Source organism: Carassius auratus, unplaced genomic scaffold (assembly GCF_003368295.1).
Source record: "Carassius auratus strain Wakin unplaced genomic scaffold, ASM336829v1 scaf_tig00011012, whole genome shotgun sequence".
In the NCBI taxonomy this organism is placed as follows: Eukaryota; Metazoa; Chordata; class Actinopteri; order Cypriniformes; family Cyprinidae; genus Carassius; species Carassius auratus.
Window position 1 is genome coordinate 1 of NW_020524162.1, and position 16936 is coordinate 16936.

At 36.3% G+C, this 16936-nt stretch overlaps 1 long non-coding RNA gene across 1 annotated transcript; it reads left to right on the forward strand.

Moving 5' to 3' along the window:
• Positions 1-10766: 10766 nt before the first annotated feature.
• Positions 10767-13889, forward strand: LOC113072929 (uncharacterized). The gene is made up of 3 exons (XR_003280407.1): positions 10767-11286; positions 13256-13465; positions 13553-13889. It is a non-coding gene; the product is annotated as an uncharacterized LOC113072929 (long non-coding RNA).
• The last annotated feature ends 3047 nt before the right edge of the window (positions 13890-16936 follow it).

Genomic DNA, 16936 nt, shown 5'->3' on the forward strand with positions numbered 1-16936 from the left:
CATTGACTACGCATTACAAGTTGATTTTTTTCCGAAAAGAGGAAGGTTTCTCTCCTTGACTAATCACACAGTTTAGCCCCCACCCCTTTTTTTCCCTCCCATGTCATCCTCAAGTGGGGTATAGAGGGGGGCTGCCATGCTTCATTAGAGTCCATGTCTCCATATAGAATTCTCCTCACAATGCTAATGGACTGTTTGGCAATTTTTTTTTCAATTTCTATATCATTTAGACAGATTAGATATTCAGCGTGTTATGAAGTGGACCATAATAGCATTTAGATCTCAAGCATCCTGCTCTATCTTAACCCCGGTGGTCTGTGTTTTTAGGCGAACCTGCTACTTTGGACTATCATCATCACCATCATCGGGATCATCGCAGTGGCAATGGGAGTCAGGACATGGATGCTAGCCGGAGGATCTCCGCAGGGTCCTTGCATCCCAGGTGAGTTTACGCTGTTGGGGGGCGGGGCGCGGGTGGATAACTCATAACCCCCATACCCACACCTCCGCCCCATCCCCCACTCCTTCATTAAATGCACCTTTCCCCCAAATGGCCTTGTGAGAGCACAGATTGCTGGGAGGAAATAGCACCAAAAACAACAACAGCAACAAAAAACATACCACATATTTCCTGAGGCGTTTACTGAACAAAAATGCATTGTTAATTTCTGTTTGCAGACGAGCCGTTGAGAAGCCCTTGCCTTGCGCTACAAAGCATCTTCAATCAATTGTTTTGAAAAGGCCTTTCCGTTTTCTGACGATGCCGGCGGTTCTGTTGTTCTCTCTGTAAAGGACTCTCTTCGTGACGGGTATTCTTGGGTGGATAATACGGCTCTCGTTGTTATTGCTTAAGAATACGCGTAGTCGAGGAGAGTCATGTCGGCGGCAACTGCAATGGACTAGAGAGAGCGTTGAATCCAGAAGGCCCACCTGCCTGCACGCACACATGCGTTTGCTAACGCCGAGGTTCACGCCCACATCCATTTATTGAGTCAGTGAAGCTGCATTTCCTGTTTGTGTGTGATGCTTGTGCTGTTGATTTATCCGGCTACTCCTGGCTTTTCAGCCAGCGCAAAGGAAAAAACTGTGTTTTTTATGATTCGCCCGTCCTCACTCCAAAGGCTGTGTATTGTACCGTCCCGGGCTGGGTTGTAGATGCAAATGTGTTCCATTTGTGTCATATATTCTTTTTTCTCAGGACCGCACACACACTCTACCTTTTTATGCAAAATTGATTTTGAAATGACATTTATCGTGCAGGGGTTCCATATGGTACTATGGGGGATGGGATGGATGAAAAAAAAAAAAAGAATGGAATGTCCACGATGCCACTGACAGCTAAATTTATGCAGATTGTAAAGGAACACACTGCAGATAAACAGTTACCACAGCTTTTAGATTGACCGCGGCGTGGCTTCCCGTGTAGGCACGCGTATATCATGAATCATGTATTACGCGAGCATATGATGCTGCATTCTAACATCCATGAAATCCATTTAGGGAACCTAATAGGATCTACTTGACTTATGAAAGCTTATGATCAAATCTTATAAATATACATGAGATAGTTTTATGTGAAAAAAAAGGATTCTTTTGCTTTTTTTATATAGATGTAGTTTGCATAAAAACGAAGAGACTGCATTCGGACTGGCTGTTGATGTATTGACATGGACGATTTGCAAATCTGCAAACATTTGAATTTGTTCTCCATTATCATTCGGCACATTTAAGTCATGCATTAGCATTTGAGATAGACTAAAGGCAACAATCAGCCCGCTCTGTCCTTGATCACTCTGTAATTATCATTCTTTCGGCTGTGTGTTTAAATGAGTAGAGAGAAAAGAGGTGTGGAGGAGGAATAATGTAATGTTTTACCACTAGGGGACCCACACAACTGAAAATCACAGCAGCTGGTTAACTTTTAAGTCATTTTTATATAATTTTAAGGTGTTTGAGGTTCAAAACTAATAGAAATATTTGGCTAGATGAATATAGCTTAGAGATCTGTAAAAAATAATGTGATTGTCTTTATTCTTAGCATGTACATTCAAAATGAATGGCGGTTCATTTATTCCTTTATTAATTTGTGCCGAACAGTGCCTTAGGAGTGACAGTTAGGTCACATGCAACCCTAACAATTATCTGTTATATTAGAATATTTTCCTGAATGTGAGATTACAATGATTTTTTAAACTAAAATATTTTACATTCATAGTTCTGATGTCATTTTTATTGATGCTGTTTAGTAAATACCTCGCTGTAAACTCCTCACACAGCTTAACTTCCATCTGTCTGCAGTTTATGACGTGATGAAAATATTCAGGCCTCTGCAGCTCATCTTCATTTGTTCTTTATTGAAATTATTTTTATGTGCACATCGTCTTTGTTCCTCCCTCTCATATCATAAATAAAGCTTTATTTAAGTAAAATGATGATGCATTTGTATATTTTGTCCTTTTATATATTAAGAATCGGTTTTAAATGTTTTTTGCTTGGTCATTTGACACCATTTAGCGCTCTTATCTTCTTGTTGTCTGAGCTTGTGGCATTCAACGGCTTGCAGTTTATTTCGCAAGACAAAATGTAACAGAAAACAGACATAATAGACGCCTTTCTGGTCATCATCACATTCTTTAGAATAAGAGTGAGATGTTTTTAGTGACAGGACTCAGCGTCCATTACCCTATATTCTGATCATTCATAGGATCGATGCTTCTGTTTATGTCTCTGTTCTGCTCTCAGACATTTGAATTCACTCAGTTGCAAAAGCCTTTAATTACAGAAACATTTTCTCTGCAGTGACTTTAATTAATTTTAAGGATTTGAGATACTGACAAAAAGTGGAGCATGTTTGGCTACAATTATATTAATAAAAAAAGGCCATTTTGTCCCATCTAATGGAGGCCAAATTATGTAAGATTTATAAACCTTTAAAGTATGAATTATTAATTTATTCACATGACATGACTGCATTCTATAAAATAGATTAATTTCGTTTTTGGAGTAGCCTTTTACAAAAAAAAAAAAAAAAAAAAATCTTCTTTCTTTCAGTTGATAATATTTTGACTAATGGTTATTCATTCGACTTATTAGTTTACCCTTCATGGTTGTATGGGTTGGTATTTACACCCAGCACAAAGGCCTGATCCGCTGGGTTATGGTTTATAGGCTCAGCATTTTTCACCTCCTTTACAGGATTTTTCCTCATGCATGATGTCATGATGTTCAATCATCCCCTGACTTCTCTCAAGACCATAATGCTTTTAACCACAAATAAGATCAGTGGCATTAATCAACTGGAAATGTGCTGTGTTAGCATACGGTTCCTCAGTACAGGAAATAAAAGCTACATCAGCAGCCAAAAGTTCGGTCACACTAGATTGATTTTATTTATTTATTTTTATTTATTTATTTTACCTGCATTTCGACTTTTTTTCCTCCATTAATTAAACTTTTTGTCTTTTAATTATTAAACTGAGGAAGAAAAGTATTCAACGAATTTCCACAGTGTTGTTTGAAAAGCAGATTAAAGTTGGTTAACCACAAATGAAGAGTGGATTTTTTATTTAAAACAATTCTATAAAATTCTGATGTCAGGATTTTGTAATAATAACATTTATTAGCTGAGAGAAAACATTTTTCAGTGTACACTCTTAAAAATAAAGGTTGTTTATTAGCATTGACGGTTTCATGAAGAACCTTTAAAAACCTTGGCACCTTTAAACTGCACAAAGGTTCTTTACAATGGAAAAAGGCTCTGTAGATTATTTAAATATTCTTCATACAAAGAAAAAAATGGTTCTTTCTAGAAAAAGGTTATTATATGCATCACTACAAACCCCCCTTTGGACCTTTTGTTTTTATTAGTGCATGTGATCATTTAGTGATATGATAACAGTTGTTCCAAATAATGTTTTGAATTTGTAGGTGTGTTCAAATTTTTGAGTGGCGATGTTTCTACAATTTCTAAACATTTTGATCTTTCAATCTCGAAAGCTCTCAAACGGACACCATTCCTACCTCTAAACCTCCCAATCTCAGGCCTGTTGAGTCTTACAGCTTGTCCATTTCTTAAAGAGAGCTGATTCAGGCCACTAAGCCTTGTTGCATTAATTACAGACCTGCTCTGTATTCCACCATACGCATGAAGCCGGTTATCATGTGTATCGTTTCAGAGATTAATTTCAGGCGGGAGGTGAAGCACGCTGAGCTAGTGAAGTCTAACTGGCAGATATCTTTAATAAGGTTACACTATGGATGGGCTTTAGGTTGGTTTAAATAGCCGCCTATGAAATGTACCCACATCATTGGCTCGCTGATACAGGCTTAGCAATCTATTTAAAAACCAATTTATTTCCACAGTATTGGAGCTGGCGCAGATTGAACGCCAGAGTGAGATCCTCCACTTCCAAATTCTCAGTGGACACCTCTCATCCCATTCTGGCGCAATCGCTCTCTCTCTCTCTCTTCATCTCCTCCCCTTTATCGCTCCTCTCTTCACAAACTCTGGTGACTTATATTCCTCCAAGAGTGTTCAATAAAAACCCTTTTGGCCTGAAAAATCCCCAACAGTGTCAAAATCACTGACTATACTAGAAAACACAGTTAAGGGTTTTCACTGACAGTAGGAAATTAAATATTAGACACAGAAGGCGTTGGTTTGACTGGGTTTTGGAAGTGATTGCTCTGCAAAACAATTTAAATTTTTTAATTTTTTTGTAATCAGGTTAATTTTTTTTTATTTGTTTCAGTTTTTAAGGGTGTTCAATGCAAAAATAATTTTATTTTCTTCTTATTTTGTTGTTTTCTAATTAGACAATCTTATCATCCTTAAGACCAGACATATTAACTTGAAGCAATATTGCATATGATATTTCGTGTCTTTTCAGATTGTTTTAAGGAATAATTCTAACAAACCAATGATTATCACAAAAACTGGGTAAGAAAAACAAACAAACAAAAAAATCCTAATATTGCCTACTATATATATATATATATATATATATATATATATATATATATATATATATATATATATATATATATATATATATATATACATACATACACACACACTTCAAAAGTCTGAGATTGATAAGATTTTTAATATCTATTTGAAAGGTTTTATGCTCACCAAGGCTGCATTTTTATACAATATACAATATACAGCAAAAAACAGAACTGTTATGAAATATTATGAATTAAAATATATGTTTTCTATTTGAATATATTTTTAAATGTATTTTATTTATGTGATGGCAAAGCTACATTTTCAGCATCATTACTCCAGTATTCAGTGTCCAACGATCCTTCAGAAATCACTCTGATATGCATATTTTCTTCTTAACAGTTGTTATTAAATATTGTTTTGGAAACTGATACTTTTTTAGAATTCAGAGTTCAAAAGTTTAAACGAAAAGCATTCATTTGTTACACTATAAATGTCCTGACTGAGAGTTTTGATCAGTTTACTGCATCCCTACGGAATAAAAGTATTTATTTGAGTCAACTCGTTTTGAGGATATTGCTTTACTAAAATAACAAGGGAAATAGTAGTTATATTACATAAAAGACAAAGACAAAAAAAATACTGATTAAGAATATTTTTCGCAGTGTGTGTGGGCCTGTTCCAGCGGTGAAGAGAGCGATAATTGATTATTTCACCGTGCCGTACATTCATCTCCCTGCTCACACACAGCTCTGTAAACTCCTGTCTCTCCCCGGACGCACACGTAACGAGGGCCAGGCCTCCTGCTACCTCTGAGCTATCACCTCAGAGAGAGAGAGAGAGAGAGACTATGATTAATCAGATCTTCTAAATGCTGGATACCCCCCAGAGAGGCCCCTTCAGAGTGAAGCTCTTAGGTCCCCACCTCCCGTAAACGCAGGGCGTTCAATCTTCACGTAGAGCTTCATTGTCAAAAGCAAAGAGAGAAAAAAATATCACACTTTCATTTTAGGTTCAAGCAGAGCGCAGGAAAGCATGTACTGTCTGCTCGCCTCAGTACAAATTCAGAGAGCACTCCGTGTTCAATAACCAGGCTCCTGCGCTCGCTGTCTGCCAGCGTTAGCAGTGCTAGTCCTCCTGTTTTGTCTCATGTTTCATTTCATTGTTTTTTGGTTTGTTTGTCTGTTTGTTGCATTCTGTCCAGTCTGGAAAGAGTGTCTTTGAAAATAATCAGAAGATTTGTCCTCCATTAAATTCTTTTTTTCTTTTTCTTTTTTTTTTTTAAGAAGCCAAAAGCATTGCCACTCTTATTCATGCCATTAAAAAAAGATGAAACAACAACAACAAAAAAAAAACATATTGAAAAAACACTAACAAAAAAAACATTTTTTTTTTTGTGAAAAAAGATCATGCTTTTTTTATACTCGCTGTTACAATTGTATGAAGCATAGATAGATATCTGATTAAAAAATAATCTGTTTAAAACAGTTGTTTGTGAATCAGACTACACTGTTTGTGCTTTTGCGTTTTTTTTTTTTTTTTTTTTTTTTGGTTTAAAATAGTCATTCGTTTATGAAATGAACTTGTGCTTGTGAAGTAGTGTATGAATTTGATTCACAAAAAAAAAAAAGAATCATTTTGTGGTGAATCGGTTGTATGTTATTGCATGCAGCCTGTGAGCAGAAATCAAGAACATTTTCTTGCTATTAATTCACGATACCAATCCTTGTCGTATTATTACATTCAATTAAGACTGCAAACTCTGGTAAAATATGAATCTATTTTAATCTTTTAAGCCCTGGCTTTAGAAAACAGCACAGAAAACGCTCAAATAAAAAGACTGATCATGGGATTTTAAGATTTGCTATTTAGAGGAGATCAAAATCACAATGTACCCACACATCCTATAAATATCGTAAATAAGAATCTGAAATATTTCTCATACATCACAATGTTTCTTATTACCAAAACTATTTTATTTTGCGTAGGATTGTTTTGTTGTTGTGCAGGAGCAGCAGAACATCACCCTTCAGAATAGAGCTTACAGCTACCTCATGTAATGTGACGTTTCATTGATACATATTTAATGCAAATACAATTGCTCTTGAATGGTCTCTCCACTGTCCCTCTTGCTGCTCCGACCAAAGGCAACAATGCACACTGGTGTGTCATTCACATGCTAAACAGGGGCATCCAGGCACTTGTCCCCAGACTTACTAATCTATTGAGTCCCAAGACACAACCTTTCCTCCACGGCGAATAAATGTGTGAGCAGCAGCACCATCTGCAAATACCAACAGGAGAATATCAAGTATTCTTTGAGGCTGTATTAGACCCGCTTTGAAGGTGAAAGAGAAAGAGAGAGGGGCTGGGATTTTTTCCCCCTGGTATTCTCAAGGTTCTGCGATAAGCGACTGACTGTGATATCCGGCTGTCTGTCGGAATGATCTTCACTGGACTCCGAGGTGTTATTCTGAACGTCTGTCCTCCATCTGACCCTGCGAGATCTCGCTCTGTCTGCGCTCGTCCCTTCTATCGGTACTTTAATCGTTATTCTGTCGCCTTTTATGTTCCCACAGTTCTCAAATAATTAAAGGAGATTTGAATAAATAGAACATCATGAATGATCAAACAGTTTGCCAATGTGAAAGCACATATTTGCATTTCATTTTTTAACACCTCTTTGCCCTAGATTTTAGTCCTTCGCTATTATATTTAATTTATGCATGGATGAATGGACAGAAAATGTGCGGAAAGATAGAGATATAAATGGAGAGATAAGAGATATTCAGAGAGAAATGGATGGATGGACACTAGATAGATAGATAGATAGATAGATAGATAGATAGATAGATAGATAGATAGATAGATAGATAGATAGATAGATAGATAGATAGATAGATAGATAGATAGATAGATAGATAGATAGATAGAAAATTTACTGTATATAGATGGATGGATAACGGAATATGGATGGATGGATGATGCAAGATAGATAGATAGATAGATAGATAGATAGATAGATAGATAGATAGATAGATAGATAGATAGATAGATAGATAGATAGATAGATAGATAGATAGATAGATAGATAGATAGATAGATAGATAGATAGATAGAAAATTTACTGTATATAGATGGATGGATAACGGAATATGGATGGATGGATGATGCAAGATAGATAGATAGATAGATAGATAGATAGATAGATAGATAGATAGATAGATAGATAGATAGATAGATAGATAGATAGATAGATAGATAGATAGAAAATGTACTGTATATAGATGGATGGATGTATAGATAATGCAAGAAGAACAGATGGATGGATGATGCAAGATAGATAGATAGATGGATGGATGGATGGATGGATGGATGGATGGATGGATAGAAAATGTACTGTATATAGATGGATGGATAACGGAATATGGATGGATGGATGAAGCTAGATAGATAGATAGATAGATAGATAGATAGATAGATAGATAGATAGACATATGGAAGATGGACAGACAATTAAATAAGGGAACAAGTAAATAAGGGAAAGACAAAAAAAAAAACGTGGATACTTTTTTTTGTTGAACCCTCTTCATCCTGGTCTTATTTTATGGAATATAATGTAACAATCACTTGGAACTCTCTTTGGTCTCTCAGACTCAGGATGGTTTACAGTGTGTTGTGTGTTTTGGTCTACTCTGCTGACAAGAGACTGTCACTGTGACTCTTAACTTCAGAATGAACACTAATGGCAGCCTCTCTCTCTCTCCCTCACTGCTTCCACCCTGACCCCTTCCCTCATCCTTCCTTTCTCTCTCTCTCTCTCTCTCTCTCTCTCTCTCTCTCTCTCTCTCTCTCTCGATCTAAATCTATCTCTATTTCTCAGCCTAATCTCTGCAAGTCCATGCGTGAGTCATGCTGTCTGCCCACCCCATCCCTGCGCTGGACAGAGACAGTGGGAAGCACTTAATGACGGCCTTGTTTAGAAATTCATTATTGATGAAGCCGGTTTTCTCTGACAGAGGCATTATGGGGGTTGATTTTCCCTCTTCTGAAAGACCACGTGTCCACACAGCCAACCCCACATCTGATTCAAATAAAAGATCAGCCTCCATTTATAATCAAACATGAAATCAAAAATTGAACCTATAAATGTTCCTTTATGTTCCATGAAAATGTCCAACTGTGTGTTCATGATTCATCATTGTGCATATTAATCTAAAGAGTAATTTTTAATGACTCAACTGTTGTTATTTGAAAAAAAAAAAATGCAGACAGTACTTTTTTATTGTAAAGAACAAATGTGTGCTTTTCTCAACATTAAACATCTTTATCTCTTTAAGAATTTAGTATTTTCTGGTAATGTAACCAAGGCCGCATGGGCAGGAAATACAGTAAAAACCAATATGTCTTATATTATATACAGCTTCATTTTCAATTTTAAGTTGAATATTAGTTGTATTGCAGAAGTCAAATATATTTCTACACAAACATATAAAATATATATATATATATATATATATATATATATATATATATATATATATATACATATATATATATATATATGTGTGTGTGTGTGTGTGTGTGTGTGTGTGTGTGTGTGTGTGTGTGTGTGTGTGTGTGTGTACAATGTACTGTATACACACACTTTTCTTCCATTATTGCCCTGGGGAAAATATTCAGTTCACTGAGCATACGCTGACCTTTTGTGACCTTTTTTGGCATATACATTTTTCCAATATATAGTATCACCGAAAAGTTAACAGAAAAGGGTAACAGAAAATATATTTAAGTATTGTTTTAGCCGACATTCATATCAGCTTACAAAATGTATGCAATTACAAGATATACAACATGCATTTCAATTATTCTGGTTTACAATTATTTTATTTTAAATATTATTTTTATTACTTATTTATCAGTTATGAAAGTTTTAAATTAGATGCTTGAAATAAATGCTACAAAATCACTGCAAGAGAAAACACACATTTGTGTAATTGGATTGAGAACCTTTTAGACTGTGATAACAAGCATGTGCGTCAGTGTTCCGTGTTCCATTAAAAGTCATAATCGCAGACAAGCACTCGATCATAATAAGAGCATGACAATCCGACATGCCACTCTCTCCCAGGTTAAACAGCAGCAGATGGAGATTGTCTCTGGCTTCGTTTGTGCGCAGAATTAATTAGCAGTCACAGCAGCTGACACATCAGTTTTACACTGACCTGCAATTAAGAATAACACTTCTTTTTGGAGTGTGTGCATAGAACGGCCGTTCCATTGGCAACAGCCCGTGCTGCTTGATTTGTAATTAAAGTTTCTTTGGTCTCTGAGGCATTATGGGACTAAAGTGTACACCTCGGGAACCCGCGAAGCTCCCAGGCAAATTTTCATAACTGATACCTTTATTCCACATAATAGCTTTGTTCTGAAATCGAGTGAGTTGCTGTCTACACAGCCAGCTGCCTTCAAAGGGGACATCCTAACTGATTAAATGGGAAAATGGGGAAAACAAAAGGTCTTGAAAAGCATTTGTTTTAAATTTGATTTGTCTTTATAGCATGTTTTTACACAGAAAAACAATAGAAAAGTAGGAATGGAATAAATAATTCTTAATTCTTTGTCGAAAATGGGCTTCCATACTATTTGTATCAACACTTTTTTTTATTAATTAAATTTTTTTAGAATATAAGTAAATATAATAAAATATTCAATTTTATTTAATAGAATATAAGTATATTTAGGCTTTAATCAGCATTTCTATACCCTATAATAAAAAAAAATGTTTACACCAATCTTCTTGAGGTCCATTCTAGGATTGTTTTTTCTGCTCGTGCAATTTTACATTCTGTTCAAAAGCTTGAATTTTCAAGTTCAAGAGAATGGCACATTCACACATAAATTACTTCTAATAAAAATGCATCTATAAATGAAGCTAAAACCTGACTGCATAGCATTTTTGTCCTCAATTTGGGGACATTTTGCTGAAAAGCATCTGCAAACTTAACATTAGCATTGTGATCAATTTTTTTTTTTTAAACCATCAGGCAACATCATACCAAAATAGGGTATCTTAAAGCATCTCAGAATGCTATCTAGGTAGCCAGTACCCTAGATTTTGAAGCACAGGCTAACATGACAGCTTCATAAATTACTAAGCTTGACTGAAATGCTTCTTTGTGCCTTTTGTCACCTAAACACCCAGAATGCATTGGGGCAAGGGAGTGAGGTGATAAGTGCGAAGCAAAGATACATTTGCTCCGCAGAAGTGGCCACAGTGCAGATGTTGCAGGTTATTTCCGTGAAGTTTCATCATGATGCTGGGACACTGAAATCTGGTAATCTGCGCTTCTCTCCGGAGTGTTTGCTTTGGCAAGGGAACACTTCAGCATGCGTATGTCTCTGCGAGTGCACATGAATTAATATTTATTTGAATGTGTTACAATTGTCCTGTATCGGTTTGTAGATGTTAATTGTATGGTAATTTGATGTTTGTGCTGATGGATTCGACATCATACCATTTCCATGTAGATCTGTTACATTTGAGCCTAAACAGACAAGGTGATTTTCAAACAGAAAATACTGTTTTATGCTCACTTGTTTGCATAATGTTTTTGTTTCGGCATAATGTGTGAGCTACAGAGGTCCATAAATACTCTGTTAATGTAAAATCGTTCACGGTTAGTGAGGAAATAACAAGCGTGAAGTTAATGTGTGAAGTATGAAAGTGTTAGGAATGTAAAACAGGCCCAAGCCAGGTTGTACTCACCATGTTGATTGTTAATGAGATGCCACATTCATTTACAGCACACTTCGGATCCCTGGGGAAATTCAACAATGACACCTGATTCCTAAAATAACACATCTACACTCACAATTACATTTTGATTGACCTCCATGGTAAATATTAAATATAAAATATTTTGTGGTTATATGTAAGAATCTGTTAACCAGAAATAAGCGGTAAACCAGTATGCAAAAGAACACGGGAATGTTTGACAAACAGAGCATTTAACTCTAACAGAGTTCTCTCATTTTAGAAAATTTTTGTATGCCTACTTAAATACATTCTAAATCCTAATATCTTGATTTTACTTAATACATTTAATAAAAAATAAAAAAAAACGGGCCTCGTTAGTTCAAAGCAATAGCGATGTAAGATCCAGGGTTGCCAGGTTTTCACAACAAAACCTGCCAATTGCTAATCAAAACCATTGATTGTATAAAAACATTGATGTAATGTTCGTGATGTCACCCGTAGATTTCTGAATAGTGTTTTTGAAGCTCAAAGTGGGCTGAGCCGGGCGAAGTCCTTTTGGCAGTGAGTCACTTGCCACTTGCTCAAAACTAGCTCAATTGCGCTTCGAAGGGGGTCCCCTTATAAAAATTGCATTCCGGGGGATAAAATGCAAGTTTTTTTTGTCTAGGTTCCCCTGGTAAAATTAACAGTTTAGGGGTTATAAATATCACGTTATTGTGGTAGCTTCAAGCTGCGGACATGAAAAAACAACCAGCGGTACCTGTGTTAAAGTAGTCCAATTCTGTGGGAAAACCGTGGAATTGGCAACACTGATCTGATTCACTAATGAATCATTCTTGTGAGCCAATTCATTTAGAAAAACTTTTACTGGTTCTTATTACTGACTGAATGATTCAATCACGACATGAACTGATTCGTTTGCAGCTGTTCACGGGTCAATTTACAGATTCAAATCTGTTCGGAGTGAGTCTCTTGTTTAAGGTTTTCCTAATTGCTCCAAATCAAAACAAGGTTATTCAGATTTATAGAAAACCTTTTTGCATTCTACTGCTGCTGTGTTGTTGACTTTTTGCGTCTCATGCATGAACGCATTTTAGAACGCGGTTTTTAGAAATTAAAAGTTTACAATTTTAGTCATAGTCTTTAGTCTCTAGTTTAGCTTAAAAATTCAAATATAGATATATTTAGGCTCATATTTAGTCTATACATTACACTTAACTGTGAAAAAATTATAAAAGGACAAGCTGTTGAAACAAAAAGTATGCTTTAACTAATGTAGGTGGGTCAAAATTAAAATTTAAATGTAAACATTTTCCCCATGTGGGGTCAGTTTTTTAATTATATTATATTGATGCTTCCATTACACTTTAAAAAAAAATATGTTGCTGTTTTTTTATTTGCACAGACACACTTATTATGTAATCTTTCATTTAAAAAAAAAAAAAAATCTTTTGATTAGACAGCTAGAAGTGTTTGAACTTCAACAGGAGTGTAGACTAGAGTATCTCGTACCCTTGAGCTAACCTCAACTCTGCCTTGTTTTTCAGAATTGTTCATGCTGTTGATTTCAAACCGTTATTTGGCTATCCTTGGATCCTCAAACAGCCCAGTAAGAGCTTGTGCCTCCGTCCTAAAGACTTTAAGGCTTCCAGCTGTCATTACTTTCTCTAAAACCAAGCAATGGACTATTGCGAGCCAAGCCAGCCCCTAACCAGTATTTTTGGACAGTGGAAGCTCTGAGTAGCCATCAAACGAGGGTAAACCTTTCCAAAAACACAGAGGATATTCTTATTGTGTATTGAATCCAAAATCTATTGTTTGATCTAATTAGTCTGCCTCGAAAGCCCTTTTATCCAGGCACTGCTGATGAAACCGAAGCTCAAGAGGAGGCAAAGTGTGTTTGGTTGTTTGAGACATGCTAGGACATCCATAGCACAGAAAGAGATAGAAAGAGAGAGATAAAGAGCAAGAGACAGAAAGAGAGTGAACTGAGTGATTCAGTCACGTACAGCCCAGGCATTATCTAGCCAACAATAAAAGATTACATCATATCAGCTGGCATAATTTCTTCAAGGTCTTTTATTGATTCTTTGAATGGTGAGTGCAGCTGTTGAAAGTGTACAAAAGAAAGTCATTGTATTTACGGGATCACATCAGGATTTTATAGGCACACAGAAATGATTTGACGATTCAGCTTCATTCATTGGGTGATCACAACTTTCATGTGGCTTTGTAACAGGTACACAACATTCCAGTTATGTTTAATTCCTCTGTGCATGCAAGATAAGCCAGCACTCCTAAACTGAGAACAATAAGTTGACAAACTAGTGAGAAATTACATGACAGTTTATTGAACTCTCATCTGTTGCTAGTAAAGCAAGTATTTACATTTTTTAACTATCTGTAAAAATAAATATTGCCTTTGTCCCAAATGGCACCCATTTAGCTATATTTTGGCAGCATAATGACAAATATTGGGTAGTAGTCTGCTGTAAAGTCAAGTGTAAAATCAACGGTGCAGTGGCGCAAAGAGGGCGCTGTTGAGCATTCAGTTTATATAGTAAAGTGGCAAAATTAGCAGAATTTCGATGAAATTAAGCAGCCAAAAAAACGCTTTCAAACCAAACAGCGTAAGAAACAATTGTACACATTTACATGACTAATTTGAAGCCTCATGGGAAACTCCTGATTTTGCAGATTCCTACAGAAATTACAGGAAGCAATGGTGACCATGCCTTAATTGTGTTGTGGCAAGTCCAGAGGTCCACATGAATACCTTGAAAATAAAATTTAGCACATTTCTGCATGCATATTTTTTAAGGAAAATTTGAATATGGAATTAAGTAAAATCCAGTTAATTAAGTGAAGTTAAATTAGCAAATTAAATAAGTTAATTGACCATGTCCAGTTAGAGCTCAATACTTGGCACATAATACACATGAACTCTAGATGTAACCTAACAACAAAAGCAACCATAAAGCAATGTAAAAACATCTCGAAAACAGGTGTATTATTTACACCACAAAATTATTTTTTTATCAGTGTAGTTTGGGATGGACCATAGCTATTGCCCTTAAAACGTATCAGCATGTTTGTGTTTGTTCCCACTGTAAAGGTGCAGTCTTATTACTGAAATTTTGTGGGCAAAAAGTGTCTACTGTCTGTTGTGAATAGTATAGCAATAGTATAGCAGCCATCAAACAATCTGGCAAATTTGTAAGACTGTTATGAAATGTAAATGGCAATTGTAGCAATGGTAAATGTGACTGGCACTTAAAGGGTTAAATATGGCTATTTTTCTTACAAAAACGCATCATTTCACCATAGGAGGACTTTTTTTTTTATCCCCCGGAGCCATGGGAGACACTTTTTTCTACAGATGGGTGATTTTTATTTCACTTCTTTTGGACTGAAGCACTGCTACACCTGCTGAGTGCCATGAAACAGCTTGAGAGATCAAAGACTCCGACTGGATTCGTCTGAAAGAAGAAAGTCATAATCAGACTCGAGGGTGAGTGATTTATGGTCTAATTTTCATTTTTGGATGTGGTAAAGTGCATCATTTCTGCTCCACTTGCTGCATCAAAAAGAACTGCAATTACTTTAAGTGGCACTAGTGATAAAAAAGTTTAAAATGAACTGTTGTTAACTGAAATTGCGTTGTGTAACAGGTTAAGCCCATCAAAGTCATTGACGAGTAAGAACAAGGTGGGTGGAGCTACTGAGGAGTTTATTCGGGGGAGATACATTCGGGGGTTTCTGAGTGACTTAGGACAAGGGGTCTCACACTGTGGACTGCACAAATCAAGGTAATTGTGACTGGCTCAAGCCAGGGGTAAATGACTGATTACTCCACTGAAGAGCAACATCTGTTATATGCCAGTTGCGTTCAGATCACTTTGATAATGTTTAATTATGCACAGGGTCACTGGACCAATTCGATTACTACTCAATTACTCCAGAAAATTTAATTGATAAGACAGATGATGATTTTGTGAGATTGTTGCTATGTGCGGAGAGATTTATTACCCTGCGAGGATGTAAATTTGTATGGGTTGGATTTGTCCTCAGGGCACGACAAATTCATGCAAAATACACCAGCAACCGGGGACTAATCTTTCACAACAAACAGAAAAATGGTCTCGTATTTTTGAACGTACTTGAATATGAATGTTGGAAATGAATAAACATGATATATGTAAGAAAAACAAGAATGTTTTAGTCAAATCGAATGCTTGAGAACTGATTGTGATGAATACTGTACATGAAAAATATTTAACACCCACATAAGCCCTAACAGAAGTTGAATTTATGAATTTATGTAAGTCTTTTACAACTATTATGAACGACTTTATTTTCCAAGGTTGCATTCCTGTCCTTTGAAATAACACAAAAATAGAGGAAGTAGAAAGAATGCGCACACACACACACACACACACACACACACACACATACACAAACCTTTTGTGCATCTCAGAGACTACTTTTGTTGTTTCACTGCACTCAGGATGGATAAAGAACACAGAGGGGGACGCTGCCCTGGTGGGACAGGAAGTAGAGACGCAGAGGGGAGCAACTTCACCTGCTGATCACCTTCAGTCTGACCGGTGGGACTGGCCTCTGATTGGACGTGTCTGATAGCCCATCCAATTGATGGGAATGGGAGAGAGAGAAAGGAAGAGGAACCTGATGACAGTTCCCTGCAGAGATGAAACTCCTCAGAAGCGCTCAGAGAGAAGATGACACTTCATACCACATCATTTGATGGGATTCAGAGAGGGTTATGGATCCTGTCACACAGCCAAATGAAGTCGAGGGGAAAACCGAGTCCCCGGGCTCTTCTCTGCTCCAACACCAGCCTGTAAATATCATGCATTATTGATGGGATAAAATTTTGATTCTTGTTAGTTTTAAAGCTGACATTATGCTGGGCAAATTAAAGATGTGATGTTTAATGCCATGTATAGAGAAAGCATCTTTTAGATAAAAATGTATGCCATAATGAATATACAAAATTCACAAATAAGATCTTGTTAATAATCAATGCAATTAAAAATAGAGAAAATGAAGATTTTTTTTTCTCTCTCTCTCTCTCTTTTACCCCCCCCCCCCCCCCCCAATTTTAAAGCGAGAACAAGCACATTAAATCACGGATTATTCTTGACATGTGAAACAGTCATTGGGGAATTGGATTTGACATGGTCATACATGAAGCAAATCCTGTTTGA